This window comes from Onychomys torridus, chromosome 8 (genome assembly GCF_903995425.1).
Source record: "Onychomys torridus chromosome 8, mOncTor1.1, whole genome shotgun sequence".
Classification (NCBI taxonomy): domain Eukaryota; kingdom Metazoa; phylum Chordata; class Mammalia; order Rodentia; family Cricetidae; genus Onychomys; species Onychomys torridus.
The window spans coordinates 39799827-39817404 of NC_050450.1; positions in this window are offsets into that span (position 1 = coordinate 39799827).

Genomic DNA, 17578 nt, shown 5'->3' on the forward strand with positions numbered 1-17578 from the left:
CATCGCCCTGGCGTTTCATTGGCTGCTGCCGCGCGCGCGCTCTAGATCCGGGCGGGCTTTGTCCTCGTTTTAGAACGCGCGCGAGTCAGAACAGCGTACGGTTCCGGTCATCCGGCAGGGTCCTCCAGTGTCCCTTGCTGCCGGGGACCACACGGTAGTCTGTCATCCCCTCCCTCCGCACACCCCATCCCACACTAACAACCCCGGCCCCTCCAAAGGGGATAATGAGCCGGAGGAAGCCCCTAAGTCCAAGGTCGCCCGGAGGAAGTAGCCGAATCTTGGCTTCCAAGATACGGGGTGCTTAGGGTCATCCGAGGCCTTCGGGGGGCCTCCTCCTAAGCCTCGGTGTCCGGAGAGCCGGGTGCTCCTGCCTCTTCCAGTGATGCAGGCTGGTGCGTTCTGTGTTGGTCTGGCGCCATGACCGTTGGACTGTGAGGTTCCCGGTTTCAGTTTAACACCGATAGATGATTTTTATTTTTTAATTTTTATTTTTTTTACGATGATTGTGTTTTGTTTCTGTTGTTGTTTTTCCGGAGCTGAGGACCGAACCCAGGGCCAACTGGCCTTGCCTCCTAACATTGCTTTTTCACCCCCTCTGTGCCGGGATTATGCTGCACCACCACCATGCCTGGCTTCATTTCATTTATTCTAGAAGACTTTTTTAAAAATAAGGTCTTTCGGGTTGGGGATTTAGCTCAGTGGTAGAGCGCTTGGCGCAAGGCCCTGGGTTCCATCCTCAGCTCAAAAATAAATAAATAAGGTCTTTCGGCTGGTGGCGCACACCTTTAATCCAAGCACTAGGGAGGCAGAGATAGGCGGATCTCTGAGTGCTAGGCCAGCCTGGGCTACAAAGTGAGATCCAGGACAGGCTCCAAAGCTACACAGTCTAGTCTAGTCTACCAATTTGTTTTTGGGGAAAATATCATTCCTGTTAAAATCATGTATGAAATGTTGTTAAAGAGGGCTACTTCTCTTTTAAGCTTTAACCACAAGGCTTTAAAGGCCTGAGTTAGCTGGGCGGTGGTGGCGCATGCCTTTAATCCCAGCAAACAGGAGGCAGAGCCAGGCAATAGATCTTTGTGAGTTCGAGGCCAGCCTGGTCTACAGAGTGAGTTCCAGGAAAGACACAAAGCTACACAGGGAAACCCTGTCTCAAAAAACCAAAAAAAAAAAAAAAAAAAAAAAGGAAAAAATAAAAAAAATAAAGGCCTCAGTTATCCCATGTTTTCTGTGTATATGTGCATACACAGAAATGTTTGAGTGTAAATACAAATGTGCTAGGGTCTGCATATAGATGCCAAAGTGTCAATTTTCACTTTTTTTTTTTTTAATTTGTTTTTTTTTTTCCAGACGGGGTTTCTCAGTGTAACAGCCCTGACTGTCCTGGAACTCACTCTGTAGACACTAGGCTGGCCTTGAACTCACAAAAATCCACCTGTCTGCCTTCCAAGTGCTGAGATTAAATCAAATCCACTTGCCTCTGCCTTCCAAGGGCTGGGATTAAAGGTGTGAGCCACCACCACCAGTGAAAATATTTTTATTATGTGTGTGCAAAGTGTGTTAGTCAAGCCAGGCAGTGGTGGCTCATACCTTTAATCCCAGCATTTGGAAGGCAGAGACAAATGGATTTCTGTGAGTTTGAGGCCAGCCTGGTCTACAGAGCAAGTTCCAGGACGGCCAGGGCTACACAGAGGAAACCTTGTCTCAAAAAACAAACAAACCAAAATAAATAAATAAATAAATAAAAAAGCGTGGTAGTGAGAAGCCTCTGTGGAGTGAGAGTGGTGCCCTCTTCCTTTTTTGTATAAGTTCCTGGGATTGAACTTCTGCCAGAAGGCTTTCACAGACAGGCCACTCAGTTTCTCACTAGCCCACCACTATGGTTTGAGACAGGGTCTCCTTCCCTGCTTCATCTCCCCAGGCTAATGGGCCCACACACTTCTGGAGACTGTCTCCTCCCTTGTCCATGCAGTAGTGCTAGGATTACAGATTCGTGCTGTGGGCTTCAGCCGTGGGTTCTGGAGACCTGAACTTAGGGCCTCCTGGTTATGCTTTGCCCACTGACCCCTCTCCACTTCTTTCTTTCTTTATTTTTTTAAGATTTGTTTATTTATTATGTATACAGGATGTTTGACTGCAGGCCAGAAGAGGGCACGAGATCTCATTACAGATGGTTTGTGAGCCACCATGTGGTTGCTGGGAATTGAACTCAGGTCCTCTGGAAGGGCAGTCGGTGCTCTTAACCACTGAGCCATCTCTCCAGCCCTTATTTTTTTATTTTTGAGACAGGATCTCTCTACCTATCCCTGGCTGTCCTAGAACTCTATATGTAGGCCAGGCTGGCCTCAAATGTACAGAGATCAGCCTGCCTCTATCTCCTAAGTGCTGGAATTGAAGGTGAAAAAGTGTCACCATGCCCAGCTTTTTTGTTTTGTTTTGTTTTGCTTTGCTTTGTTTTTTTAGAGACGGAGTTTCTCTGTGTAGCTTTAGAGCCTCCTTGGAACTCACTCTGTAGACCAGGCTGGCCTCAAACTTACAGAGATCCTCCTGCCTCTGCCTCTGCCTCTTGAGTACTGTGATTAAATGGAGGCACCACCACCACCTGGCCTTTTTTTTTTTTTTTTTTGACTGGGTCCTCACTGTCTGCCTCACAGACAGCAGATTCTGCTTAATTCCCTAGGCAAGTCTCTGTCCAATCAAGCTGAAAAGATTAACCATCACTGTCTTGTAGGAAGCCTCTCACACACAGCCATTTCTCCCCATCACCATCCTCGTCCTTCCCCAACAGCAACGAGGACCAAGGTCATGGCCACAGAGGCTGATGACAAAAGCCACCCAAACAACGACAGACAGGCTCAGGGTATGGGAGCTGAAGCAGAGCTGCTAGAGTGCAAACATGAGGCCTGAAGCATACATCCCCAGCACCCAGGTGGAAAAGCTGCGTGTGAAGCACAGACTTTAATCCTCACACGGAAGGCAGCGGCAGATGGATCTCCATGAGTTCAAGGCCAGCCAGGGCCACACAGTGAGAAGGAAAGTGAAGATTGACACCTTTGTCTGATTTCCACACACAGGCCCTACCTTGTCTCAAAAACAAAAGCAGAAAATGAGTGCCTTGGGGCTGGAGAAATGGCTGAGCTGTTAAGAGCATGTATTGCTCTTACAGAGGACCAGTTTCAATTCCCAGCCATCTGTAACTCCAATTCTTCTGACCTCCTTGGGCACCATCAACATATGTGGTGCACACACATACATGCAGGCTACACAGTCATACACATAAAATAGAAATAAAAAGTCTAGCCAATCAGTGAACGGGTGAACACCATGTTCAGTGAGAGACCTTGTCTCAAAAGATAAGGTGGAGAATATAATTCCGTTGATTTGCCTTCCAAGTCTAAGGCCCTATGCTGGAACCCCAGAACCACCAAAACCAAACAAACAGGAAAGAAATAAGGAAGAGTACATTGGAGCAAGACTCCCAGTTTTGCAAACCCCTGGCCTCCCGCATGCATACACCATACGAACAGGTGCACATACACACAGAGCAGCCTCAAGACAGAGCTGGGGGTGTACATTCACTTAACCTACACACTTAACCTACATGGATTCATAGAGCACAGTTCAGAAATACTTTCAATGACATGAATTCCAAGGGCATCTTTGGGGGCAGTGCTTCAAAGCTCATAACATAGGTCCAGCAATTATTGGCACCTTGAAAGAATGTTTTGCAGGGCAGGAGAGGTCGCTCAGCAGTTAAGAGCACTTGCTGCTCTTCCAGAGGACTCTGTTGGTTCTCAGTGCCCACATTATGTGGCTTATAAAATTATCTTTAATACCAGCTCCAGGGGATCCTAAGCCTCTGACCTCTGCAGGCACTTGGGCTCACTTGTACATACACATGTGCAGACACTCACACCCCTACACATAATTAAAAACAATAGAAAATCTGCTTTTTTCAGATATGATTTTTATCTATACCTGACTGTTTTGCCTGCATGTTTGTGTGTGTGTCAGATCTCCTGAAACAGATGGTTGTGGGTCACCAAGTGGGTACTGGGAAGCAAACTGCCCTTACCCATTGAATCATCTCCTCAGCTCCCAACAGAAATTAATATATAGAGAGAAATTAATATATATTTTTCTTTTTATGCAGCTACCCACATTTTATATACCAGAATAGAACACAAGTGAAATTATAGCCAGACTAGGTATTCTGAAAACTTTGACCTAATTAGATTTCATATTAGGATGAATTATTTTTTATTTTTATTTATTTATCTATTATTATTTTTTGTTTGTTTTTCAAGACAGGGTTTCTCTGTGTAACAGTTCTGGCTGTCCTGGAACTTGCTTTGTAGATCAGATTGGCCTAAAAATCACAGAGATAAGCCGAGTGGTGGTGACACACGCCTTTAATCCCAGCACTCGGGAGGCAGAGGCAGGCAGATCTTTGTGAGTTCGAGGCCAGCCTGGGCTACCAAGTGAGTTCCAGGAAAGGCACAAAGGTACTGTTGTTGTTGTTGTTCTCCTTCTCCTTCTCCTTCTCCTTCTCCTTCTCCTTCTCCTCCTCCTCCTCCTCCTCCTCCTCCTCCTCCTCCTTCTTCTTCTTTTTCTTCTTCTTCTCCTTCTTCTTCTTCTTCTTCTTCTCCTTCTTCTTCTTCTTCTTCTTTTCTTTCTTCTTCTTAAGATTTCTTATGTATACAATGTTCTGCCTGCAGGCCAGAAGAGGGCACCAGATGGATGTGAGCCACCATGTGGTTGCCGGGAATTGAACTCTGGACCTCTGGAAGAGCAGCCTGTGCTCTTAACCTCTGAGCCATCTCTCCAACCTTTTTTCTTCTTCTTAAGACAGGGTTTCATGTAGCCTAGGCTGTCTTCAAACTTGTTTGGCATTAGCCAAGGATGACTCTAAATTCTAATCCTACCGCCTCCGTTTTTAGAGTTCCAGGACCGTGGGCTCATGCCACTTCACTTGGCTAAAGTATCCTGAGTTTCAAATGAAGTGATGGCTTAAAAGAAACAAGAAAGGGAGGGTCTCAGCACAGAACGTCATTGCGTTGCTTTCGGGGGGCTTTCTGACAGACACAGGGCAACAGGCTCTCTGGAAGTCAACCACACGAATACTCCCATTCTTGTTATTGGTTCCAAGTTATGGGCCTTGAGAAAGGGCATTCTTTTCCATGATAAAAAGATTCTTTTACTGGGGATGGCCGGGGGGAGATGCACTATGAACCCCTGGCTGGCCTAGAACTTATATGTAGACCAGGCTAATCTCAAATGTACAGAGATCTGCCTACCTTTGCCTCCCTGGTTATGGTTTGAAAGGCTTGTGCCACCACACCTGACTCTAGGTTTGTCTTTAGGGGGCTGGAAAGATGGCTCATCAGTTAAAAGCACTTGCTGCTCTTACAGAGGACCTGAGTTTGATCCCCAGCACCTACATGATGGCTTTCAACATCTTTAATTCTAATCCCAAGGGATCTGGTACCCTCCCTGTCTTCTGTGAGAACCAGGTATATATGTAACACACAGGCATACATACAGGCAAAACAGAAAATACATTCATACGCAGAAAATAAATCTTTTGTTTTGTTTTTTTTGAGACAGAGTCCCACTATATAACCCTGGCTGGCATGAAGCTGGCCTAAAACATGCTATGTAGACCAGGCTGGCCTCCAACTTACAGATATCCACTTGCATCTGCCTCCTAAATGCTGAGATTAAAGACATGAGCTACCATTCCCAGCAAAACTAAATCTTAAAAAAAAGATTCATTTATTTATTATGTACAGTGTTCTGTCTCCATGCACCCCTGCCCACCATAAGAGGGCACCAGATCATATTATATGGTTGCTGGGAATTGAACTTAGGGCTTCTAGAAGAACAGCCAGTGCTCTTAATCTCTGAGCCATCTCTCCAGCCCCTAAATAAATCTTTTCAAACATTGTCGTGTGTGTGTGTGTGTGTACGTAAGTGAGGAAGCCAGAAGAGAGCACCAGATCCCTTAGAACTGGGGTTACAGGCACTTGTCGGCCACCTGATGCACAGTATGTACTCCTAATCACTGAACCATCTCTCCAGCCCAAATCATTCAGTTAATTCAGCCAGGGACTTACTTACCCCAATAGCCTCTGGCTTTGAGGATTCATACTGCTCAGCAATCTATGTATATGATGTGTATAATCTGTAGTCTAGAGCTTGGTATGTAGCTCAGTAGTAAATCTCTTGCCTAGCATGCTCAAGGTTGTGGGTTCAAGTAGGTTCTCCATCCACTTCCCACCCCCACCTCCTATTCCCCCCATTCCCCACAAGGCAAAGTCTCCTATAACCTAGGCCAGTCTCAATGCTCCTTATTTAGGGACAAAATAACCATTAACTCCTAATCCTCCTGCCTCCACCTCCTAAGTGCTGGGGTAACAGAACCACACTAGTTATATGCAGTGCTGGAGATGGAACCCAGGGCTTCCTGCATGCTAAACAACATCCTCAACTCATGAATTACATAAATTTTTCTCACCTTCTCTCTTGTTTAAATTTTGTCTGTTGTTCATTTGTTTTGGTTTAATCTAACAAGGTAGAAGTGGTTTGTTTTTTTTTGTTGTTGTTGTTGTTAGTGGTGGTAGTTTTGTTATTTTTCAGGACAGGATTTCTCTGTGTACTGTTGGCTTTCCTGGAACTTGCTCTGTAGACCAGGCTGGCCTCGAACTCATAGAGATCCACCTACCTCTGCCTCCCGAGTGCTGGGATTAAAGGCGTGTGCCACCACTACTAGGACTTTACAAGGTGGAAATTGTATCAACTGACAGAAACTAGTCTGTTCTCTGCAGCAATCACCTGTCACTCCACTGTCTTCTCACACTGTCAAATGTCCCTGCTTTGGGACACACACACACACACACACACACACACACACAGCTCCATCCTGATGAGTCTTTGTGAAAAGGTTGTCTTGATGATACTCTGCATGAAGACTCTGGCTGGTTGGCTGGCTTCCTAGTACTCTGAGGAAGAATTTCTCAACCTGACTTGAAGTGACAATAAGGGAGAGAGATGGCTAAGCCCTCTAATCATTGGTGGTGCTACCAGGCAGCATCCCTTGTTCTGTGAGTTATGTTGCCTTGCACCCAGGTGGAACTTGGTATGAGCTAGGTGAATACATGCTGTACATGGCACTGAGAATGGGCCTTCTTTCTCACCTAACAGCTCTAGCCCATCTGGCATATGAGGCCAAATGTGTCTGACCCAGCCACATCTCAAAGTCACTCTCCAATCCAGCTTTGCTTAATTCCTTTTATTTCCCAGAAATAAACTCACTAGTGCTAGATTGCTTCTCTGTGCCATAAAGCATTCTGCTTCAGATTCCACCCACCTGCTTTCTTCTTCTATTGAGAGTTAAACTGTAGCCCCAAATTAGATATGCTAAAGACCTTGGGCTAGAGATGTAGCTCAATTGGGAGAGAACTTGACTAGTTTATGTAAAGTCCTGGGTTCAATCCCCAGCATTGCACAAAACAGGTATGGGGAGCACATCTTTCATCCAAGCAATCTAGAGATGGAGGCAAGAGAATCAGATGCCAGGTAGTAGTGGCGCACACCTTTAATCCCAGCACTTGGGAGGCAGAGGCCGGTGGATCTCTGCTAGTTCAAGGCCAGCCTGGTCTACAAATGAGTTCCAGGAAAGGCACAAAGCTACACAGAGAAACACTGTCTCGAAAAAACAATAATAATAATAATAATAAGAAGAAGAAGAAGAAGAAGAAGAAACCAGGCGGTGGTTGTGCATGCCTTTAATCCCAGCACTCAGGAGACAGAGCAAGGAGGATATCTGTGAGTTCGAGACCAGCCTGGTCTACAGAGTGAGATCCAAGACAGGCACCAAAACTACACAGAGAAACCCTGTCTCGAAAAAACCAAGTAAAATAAAATAAATAAATAAAAAAGAGAATCTGGGTCAGGGCTGGAGAGATGGTTTAGTGGTTAAAAGCACTGACTGCTCTTCCAAAGGTCCTAAATTCAATTCCCAGCAACCACGTGGTGGCTCACAACCATCTGTAATGAGATCTGATGCCCTCTTCTGGCATGCAGAGACACATGCAAACAAAATATTGTATACATAAATAAATCTTAGAAAAAAAAAAGGACCAGAAGTCTAAAATCTTCCTCTGCTACATGTCAATTTTGAGGCTAGCCTGGGACCCATGGAAGATATTGTTCAAACAGTTCCTCTGGTTATTGCAAAGGACCATGAGGAAGCAGACCCAGGTGTCAGGTATCACAATGGGCTTTCAATAAAGGGAGGCTGAAACTGGGGAGAGGATTCAGTGGGTAAATGTTTACTGTGCAAGCATTAGGGCCTCCGTTCAGATCTCTAGTGCAGCTGAGTATAGTAGCCAAGTTGAGAGGCAGGCAGATCGCTGTGAGTTCCAAAGCCAACGTGGGCTAAATAGCAAGTTCTAGATCAGGCAGGGCTTCACAGTGAGACCCTGTCTCAAAAACAAAACAGGTCTACGTAAAAGCCAGGCACAACTGCACGTGCTTATGAGTTGGGCAGAGAAAGGAAAATCTTGGGGGCTTGCTAGCAAGCCAGTCCGGCTGAAACAGTGGACTAGAGAGCAGTGGAGAAGGGCACCTAGTGTTGACTGCTGGGCTCTACATGTATGTGTTCACTTGTATACACACACGTATACACACCACAAGATAACACACAATAAATAAGCAAAGAACCTAAAGGAAATGTTCCAGGGTCAGCCTTCAAGGCATGGCCCCGAGTTTTGTCTTATGTAAAGCCACAGAGAGTGACGCGTTTGGGGGAAACAGTAGAAACCAAGCAAGTGGGTAAGGCAAAGCTTCCCACAGGAGGAGGGGCCTGGGCAGCCTTCTGAAGAAGTTGTCCGCTGTCCACGCCATGGTGAATAAGAAGGGGTGCAGGGAGAGGGAACTGCTGGAGCCAAGGCTCCAGGCTGAGAAGACAGCCCACTAGGACAGCTGCAAGGTGATCAGGGCACACAGGTGCTGGACTAGAGGGAAACAGGGGCTTCATGCCCTGACAAGGGGTTCAGGCATGGAAAGGAGGAAATAATGAGAGTCATCAAGGCGGGTGAATTGGCAGAACTCTGCATATACCAATGATCCCAACTCTACACCCAAGTGCAAGATTGAGGCACTGACCACCCAGTGGAGGGCTGGGCCAGGCTAGCCATCTCCAGAGAATGGGGTGGGGGTGGGGAGATTAACCATGACCCCCAGGTGAAGTCCCCCTGGCTTCATTGCCATCCCAGAGGCATGGTTTCCTCTACTTCTCTGGTACTAGCTTCCAGTAGCTACAGAAGAGTAAAGAAGTTCTTGGGCTAGAGAAAGGGCTCCGAGGTTAAGAGCACATATTGCTCTTCCAGAGGATCCAAGGTCTGTTCCCAACACCTCTGTGAGTGGCTCCCAACCACCTGTAACTCCAGCTCCAGATCTGACTTCTTCTGGTCTCTGTAGGCACCTGCACTCACTTATCCATACACATAAAAATAATAAAAATTGTATGCAAGGAGGGGTGCAGTAAGCACATTAATGACGTGAACATTCCACGGTATGGTTCAGGGGAGGTTTTTATTGTAGATATGACGGGGGGGGGGGGGGAGGGAGAGAGAGAGAGAGAGAGAGAGAGAGAGAGAACCATAGGCATCTGGAAAAGTCCAGAGCAGAGAAAGAAACAGTAGACAGAACATGGCCCGCAGCAGACTGGACCTGGCCAGGGCTCTCTGCGAGAGAGGGAGAAGAGCAGAGGACAGAGAAGAGAGCGCCCAGTGAGAATAAAGGAGTATAAGGAGGGTGAGTAGCTGAGGGAGGGAGGGACTAGAGAACTAGAGTGGGGGCTTTGAAATGTATAACAAGTACTTGTCATGCTGAGGAAGCCTGGAGCCCAGTGTGCATTTTGATCGGCAAGGAGAGCCACATGAGCCTGCTGCCAGAGGACTCCTTTTGGCAAATAGGAACCGGTTTCACAAGTTCTTGAGGAATGCTGGCTTTTATCTAGCTGCCAGAAATCCTCTCATCGTCCAGGTCGAGCTCATTTCTTGATATTTGGACTGCTTTTTGGAGTTTGGGGAATTGGGAGTTCCTTTTGGACCTGACAAAAATCAATCTTTAAAAAAAAAGTATTCCATTTCAAAAAGAAAGCCCAGCCCGCTCTTTGACAAGACTCTGCACAGGGGACAAAGGGGAGGTCAGATAGTGAGATGGGTAGCCTCCCTGGCCATTGTCCCTCAGCGGCTCCAGAGCAAAGGCTCCACTCATACCCCCGGGCTCTCACCGGACTGGGCAGGGATCTGAAAGGCACAAACACCAGTTCCGCGTCTCCACGGAGCCCAGAAACCGGAAGAGGCGGGGACAGGACAACCCACTGGCTGGGCTCCTCCCTCCTCCCTGCACAGCGGAGGGAAAAACAAAGCTAGTTAGCCACTGCCCCCCGAACCTGGGAGCCTGAATTCCCAATCTCAGCAAGTGGCTGGGAGGGCTTGTAAGGGAGAGGAAAGGTGTGGGGTTCGGGTCAGGGGAGACACAGTCTACAGTCAACACAGCAAACTGCCGGAACCTATTTCTGCTTCTTGGATTCTGACTGAATGCAGCCTCCTGTTTCCACACCCTTCTAGGGAACTAGTTAGACTGCTCCACCAGGGAGGTGGGACCTGGCTTGCTGTGCAAGATAAAACACTATCACTTAGCCTGGGATGACAAACTGGAACTATCTCTGGAAGAGAACTCTCAAGCATACTCACTTGTGCAACGGCTTGAAAACTACGTTTTTGTTTTCTTTAGAGACCAGATCTCATGTAGCTCAGGCTGGTATCCACCTCCTAATGTAGCCAAGGATGACTCTTAACTATCTGAACTTCAGATCCTCCTGCCTCCAGGATTACAGGTGTGAGTCATCATACCCAGGGTTTTTGTTTGTTTGGGGTTTTTGCTGGGAATTGAACCCAGGGCTTTGTCCATGCAGGCAAGCAGCCTACCCCCCCCAGCTCAACCCCATTTCAATTTTTTTCTTTTTGTTTTTCGTTGTTTGTTTAGATTTACTTAGGGGTGGGGCTGGATAGATGACTCAGCAGTTAAGAGCATTAACTGCTCTTGAAAGGGACCCAGTTTGATTGCCAGCGCCCACAGCCAGTTATATTTCAGTTCCAAAGAATCCTCTGCTCTCTTGTGGGCACCAAATACACACACAGTACATACAATGCCCTCCATAGGCACAGAATACACACATGCATAACAGGCTTTTTCTTTTGGGCCACCAGCCAGCTCCCAAATCATGGCACAGAGATTTATTATTAGTTTTGAAAGTTCAGCCTTAGCTTAGCTCTCTCATTTTATTTATTTATTTATTAATAGTCACTATACTTTTATTACTATTTTTTATTTAGGTACATTGGTGTTTTGCCTGCATGAGGATGTTGGGTACCCTGGAACTGGAGTTACAGACAGCTGTGAGCTGCCATGTGGGTGCTGGGAATTGAACCCAGGGTCCTCTCGAAGAGCAGCCAGTACTTTAACTGGCTGAGCCATCTCTCCAGCCCCAGCTCTTATTTTAAACTGTTTCTCTCTTTTCTTTTCTTTATTTATTTTGGAGCTGAGGATCGAACTCAGGGCCTTGCGCTTGCTAGGCAACTGTTTCTCTTTGGGGCTTTTTACCTTTCTGTATATCTTACTTTCCTGCTGTCTCCATGTCTGGCTGACTGGTGGCTGTCTGGCTTCTGGACCGGGCATGTCCACCTCTTTCTCCTGTTCTCTTCTTTTTCTTGTCTCTCCTATTCATTCTCTCTGCCCGCCAGCCCCACCTACCCTTTCTCCTCCATTGCTATTGGCTGTCCAGCTCTTTTTAGACCAATCAGGTGCCTTAGGCAGGCAAGGTAAAACAGCAACATATCTTTTTATAATTAAACACACATCCTCACATCATTAAACAAATGCAGCATAAACAAATGTAACACACCTTTGCACAGTTAAAGTAACAGTCTGCAACACAAACAAATGTAACATATCTTTGCCTAGTTAAAATAATATTCTACAACACATATAGTACACAGAAATATATACAGACAAAATATTCATACACAGAAAATGAATAGATACTTTTTAAAAATACATTTTTTAAATCTGCTATCTTCTTTAGAGGATTTTGTGCTTTTCAAGACCTGTTTTCTCTGTGTAGTAGCCCGGTCTGTCCTGGAACTCGCTCTGTAAACGAGACTGGCCTCAAAATCTGAGACTGAAAGGTTGGGGATTTAGCTCAGTGGTAGAGCACTTGCCTAGCAAGCACAAGTCCCTGGGTTCAATCCTCAGCTAAAAAAAAAAAAAAAAAAAAAAAAGCTAAGACTGCCTGCCTCTGCCTTCTGAGTGCTGGGATTAAGAGGCTCACACCCAGCTCATCAGCAAGAGTCTTAATCACCAGCCTCTCTCTAGCCCCTCTTTTTTTTTTTTTTTTTTTTTTTTTTCTGAGAAAGGGTTTCTCTATGTAGTCCTGGATTGTCTCAAACTCACAAAATTAGCCTGCTTCTGCTCCCCAGTGCTAGTACGAAAGGCATGTTCCAACACACCTGGCGTCAGCTCAATGTTTTTGAACAATATTTTTTTTTTCAATTTCATTTATTCTACTTATTTTTCTATTATCAGCTTGATACAGTATAAATTCTTATCCTAATAGTGAAATGTTTCCGACTGGAGAGATGGTTCAGAGGTTAAGAGCACTGACTGCTCTTCCAGAGGTCCTGAGTTCAATTCCCACCAACCACATGGTGCCTCACAACCATCTGTAATGAGATCTGGTGCCCTCTTCTGGTTGGTCATACATGCTGTATACATAATAAATAAATCTTTTAAAAAAATAGTGAAATGTTTCATTGAGGCTTGCCTAGTGATTGAGTAAAACCAAAACTTATTATAAGCCACAGTCATCCTAGGGTCCCCCATGCTATATAGCTTCCTTGTGAACAATAATTTAAAGTCTCAAAAAAACAATTAATAACAACATATGTGTGTATGTATGTATGTGTGTGTGTGTATGTGTGAATGTGTGTGGGGGGGTGTGTATGGGTGTATATGTGTATGTGTGTATGTGTGTATGAATATATGTTTGAAGCTCCCTGTGTGTCACAGTGTTGGGTATTGAACCATGGTCTCCTTACACTAGATGAGCATTCTACAAATCAAACCACACTCCTATTTCAAGGATAATATTTCTCAGCACATAAAAATTATATGAGTTTCAAGTACTGTTGTTCATAAATAAACTTTTTGTTTGTATGTTTGTTTGCTTGTTTGTTTGTTTTTTCAAGATAGGGTTTCTCTGTGTAGTTTTGTGCCTTTCTTGGATCTTGCTCTGTAGACCAGGCTGGCCTCGAACTCACAAAGATCAGCCTGCCTCTTCCTCCCAAGTGCTGGGATTAAAGGCCTGTGCCATCACTGCCCGGCAATTTTGCTTCTTAATCTACAACACCTAAAATACTTATCTTGTGTGTTTTTTTAAAAACATTATATTTTTTTTAATTTTATGTATATGAGTGACCTATCTTCATGCACACCTTCTGGGAAAGGGGAATTAGATCTCATTACAGATGGTTGTGAGTCACCATGTGGTTGCTGGGAATTGAAACTGGAGCCTCTAGAAGAGCAGTCAGTGAAACTGAGTGGGTGCACACCTTTAATCCCAGCACTCAGGAGGAAGAGGCAGGCAGATCTCTGTGAGTTCGAGGCCAGCCTGGTCTACAAAGCAAGATCCAGGAAAGGTGCAAAGCTACACAGAGAAATTCTGTCTCAAAAAAAAAAAAGAGCAACCAGTGCTCTTAACTGCTGAGCCATCTCTCCAGCCCAAAACATTATACTTATTTTATTGTGAGGGGCTGCACTTGAGTGCCATGGTACACATCTGGAAGTTAGAGGACAATTTAGGGGAGTCTGAGGATCAAACTCTGGTCCTCAGACTTGGCAGCAAGCACCTTTACCTACTGAGCTACCTTGCTGCCTCTTATTCTGTGATTTTATGTTTTAAAAGTTTATTTTGGGCTAAAGAGATGGCTCAGGGGTTAAGAGCTCCTACTGTTCTTGCAGGGGACCCAGGTTCAATACACAGCTGCCACATGATGGCTCACAACCATCTGTAACTCCAGTTCCCAGGACTTTGATACCCTCTCTGGCAGGCACACATGTGGTATGCAAACAAAATACATATACACACACACAAAAAAAAAAGAAAAAAAGAAAAGAAACATCAAAAATACTTATTTTACTTTGGAGATCTCTGTGTAGCTCTGGCTGTCCTGAAACTCACTCTGTAGACCAAGTGGCCTCAAACACAGAGATCGGCCTGCCTCTGCCTACTGAGTGCTGTGATTAAAAGTGTGTACCACTACACCCAGACAAAAATAAAAATAAAAAAAAATTTTAAATGTTTACATTATGTGTATATGTGTTGGAGTATGTGCCCATGAGTGCAGGTGCCCACAGAATCCAGAAGAGAGTGTCAGATCCCTTAGAGCTGGAGTTACAGGTGATTTTGAGATGCCCAACCTGGGTGCTGGAAACCAAACTTGGGTCTTCTGCAAGAGCAGTGCATACTCTTAAAGGATGAACCATCTTTCCAGCCCTCAGAATTGTATTTATACAATAGGCACATTGAGACATGAACACCAATGACAGGGGATTAGCAGTCAAGAGCACTTGCTGCTCTTCCAGAAGACCTGAGTTTGGTTTCTAGCAGCCATGCCAGGTGGTTCACAACTGTTTATCACTCCAACTCCAGGAGACCAGAGGTCTATAGCCTCTGCAGCGACCTGTACTCACATGCACATACCCACATACACACACACACACATATAATTAAAAATAATACAAATAAATCTTTTTAAAAACCAGCAATGAGAGCTGGAAAGATGGCTCAGAGGTTAAGAGCACTGCTTGATCTTCCAAAGGTCCTGAGTTCGATTCCCAGCAACCACATGGTGGCTCACAACCATCTGTAATGAGATCTGGTGCCCTCTTCTGGCCTGCGGGGACATGTGCAGACAGAACACTGTATACATAATAAACAAACAAATAAACAAACAAACAAATAAATAAATAAATAAATCTTACCTTAAAAAAAAAAACAGCAATGATAAAATACAAAAGTTACAATAATGTGCTGTAATAGAAGTTATTTAGACCTTATTAACCATATGTTTATGGAATTTCTGTTTAGCATTTTTGGACTAAAGTGGGCCTCAGGTAACTAATGCCACACAGAAAACAAAACCCAGGGACGGAGTCCATGCTGCAAAGAGAGCAGTGCCAGCCACAGTTCGTGGTAGTTCCAGGGCTCTCCAGAAGGTGGCTGGAAAAGTAAGGGAGTGGATTAGGACAGACACGCTTGCCAGACAGACCTCTGGTGAAGATGTAAGGCTGGGAACTACTAGATCTTGGGCAGTGAAGGGGCCACCTTCCTCCCTCCCCATCACAATGTCTGAGAATTTGACTCCTGGGCAGATTTAACATCAGAACACAGAGGCAACTTCCAGATGGCGATTCCTATATGTCTCCTTAAACTAGGTCTCCCCCGGATTCCTCTTTGGCTGTTAAGTATTCAACACTTACTGTCTAAACACTTGATTTCCTCCAACATTTGTTAATCGCTTACTGCATACACATTTAGTCCTCCCTACAATCTGAAAAAAGGGGGGATTATTACAGCTTTACTAGGCTACCTAGCGATCTGTCTTCCATCGGCCTTACCTGGTTCTGTCTTCCTTTGCAATTCAAAGAATGTATCCAACAATCTGATATATTCAGTTCCTACTGCTACTGTCCGAGTGATCACTCAGTGGCTGGAAATTGTACCCAGTTACCGCACAGGTCTCAAGTTTTGAGTCAGGGATGGCAGGGATAGGTGCTCTGCCCTTCCTCACAAGGATCAGATCTAAATTGTGGCCTGAATTTTGACAGCTGGCACATCCATAGCACTCAAGATCAGAGGACAACAAGGTCAGTTTTTTTCTTCCACTATGTGGGGCCTGGGAACCAAATTCAGGTTGTCAGGCTTGGGAGCAAGTGTGTTTATCTGCTGAGACAACTCACCAGTCCCTTTTTTAAAATCTTTCTTTTTTCTTTTCTTTTCTTTTTTTTAAAAGATTTATTTACTTATTATGTATAAAGAAGAGGGCGCCAGATCTCATTACAGGTGGTTGTGAGCCACCATGTGGTTGCTGGGAATTGAACTCAGCACCTGTGGAAGAGCAGTCAGTGCTCTTAACCTCTGAGCCACCTCTCCAGCCCCTTTTTTCTTTCTTTCTTTCTTCCTTCCTTCCTTCCTTCCTTCCTTTCTTTCTTTCTTTCTTTTTTTTTTTTTTTTAACAGAGGTATCCATATCCAGGTAGCCAGAGTGTCTCCAAATTCCTGGATTCATGCCAATCTTCCTCTTCTTTTTTTTTTTTTTTTGGTTTTTCGAGACAGGGTTTCTCTGTAGCTTTTGGAGGCTGTCCTAGAACTCACTCACTTTGTAGACCAGGCTGGCCTTGAACTCAGAGATCCACCTGCCTCTGCCTCACAAGTGCTGAGATTATAGGCATGTGCCACCACCGCCTGCCATTTTAGTCTCCTACATAGCTTAGAACTATAGGTAAGCTGCTGAGGGCAGCTTGTTGACTGAGGTGAACACAGGCTGTTTTATTCCCATTTTAATTACTAATATCAACTCTTGGATCACACAGTAATAAGTGTGTGTGCATATACATGTAATCATATGCATGTATGTATGTATGGTTTCAGAATAGCAATAAAGTATTAAGAAACCACACCAACGCCGGGTGGTGGTGGTGCACGCCTTTAATCCCAGCACTCGGGAGGCAGAGGCAGGCAGATCTCTGTGAGTTCGAGGCCAGCCTGGTCTACCAAGTGAGTTCCAGGAAAGGCGCAAAGCTACACAGAGAAACCCTGTCTCGAAAAACCAAAAAAAAAGAAAAGAAAAGAAACGGGGTTGGGGATTTAGCTCAGTGGTAGAGTGCTTGCCTAGCAAGCGCAAGGCCCTGGGTTCAATCCTCAGCTCCAAAAAAAAAAAGCAGGGAAGTAGAAATGTCAGTAGATATTTGATAACAGATATCAATAAATTAACGGAAGCAGAGCTTCAAGAAAGAATCTACTGAAACTTTGGTGACTAGTTAGACTCCTTCAGATCACAAGTTTGAGGGGAAGCTGCAGGGTTGAGACCAGCTCTAGAGGAAAGAGGGCAGGGTCCAGACAGGTTGGTAGACGGGTGGGGCTTGTCAGGGTCAGTAGGAACCAATGCGGTCTCAGTGTGGAGTCCGGTGAGGGAGACTCTCTTTGGTCTTTTGAATATATTTCTCGGGCCTGCTTTTTCTGATATGATTTTAATATGTCCATATGCCTCTACTGTCTCAATTTACCCCCATAAATTCATAGGGAGCACTCTTTCTACTCCCAGACGTAAGTCATTTTCCAGTCTGTGTTGTGTTGTCCTCTGTCCATCCAGGTATGGAGTCATGCTCCATCTTCAAAATGGAGTCTCTCAGAGCCACTAACGCTGAAAAACTGCTGTTTTACAAAA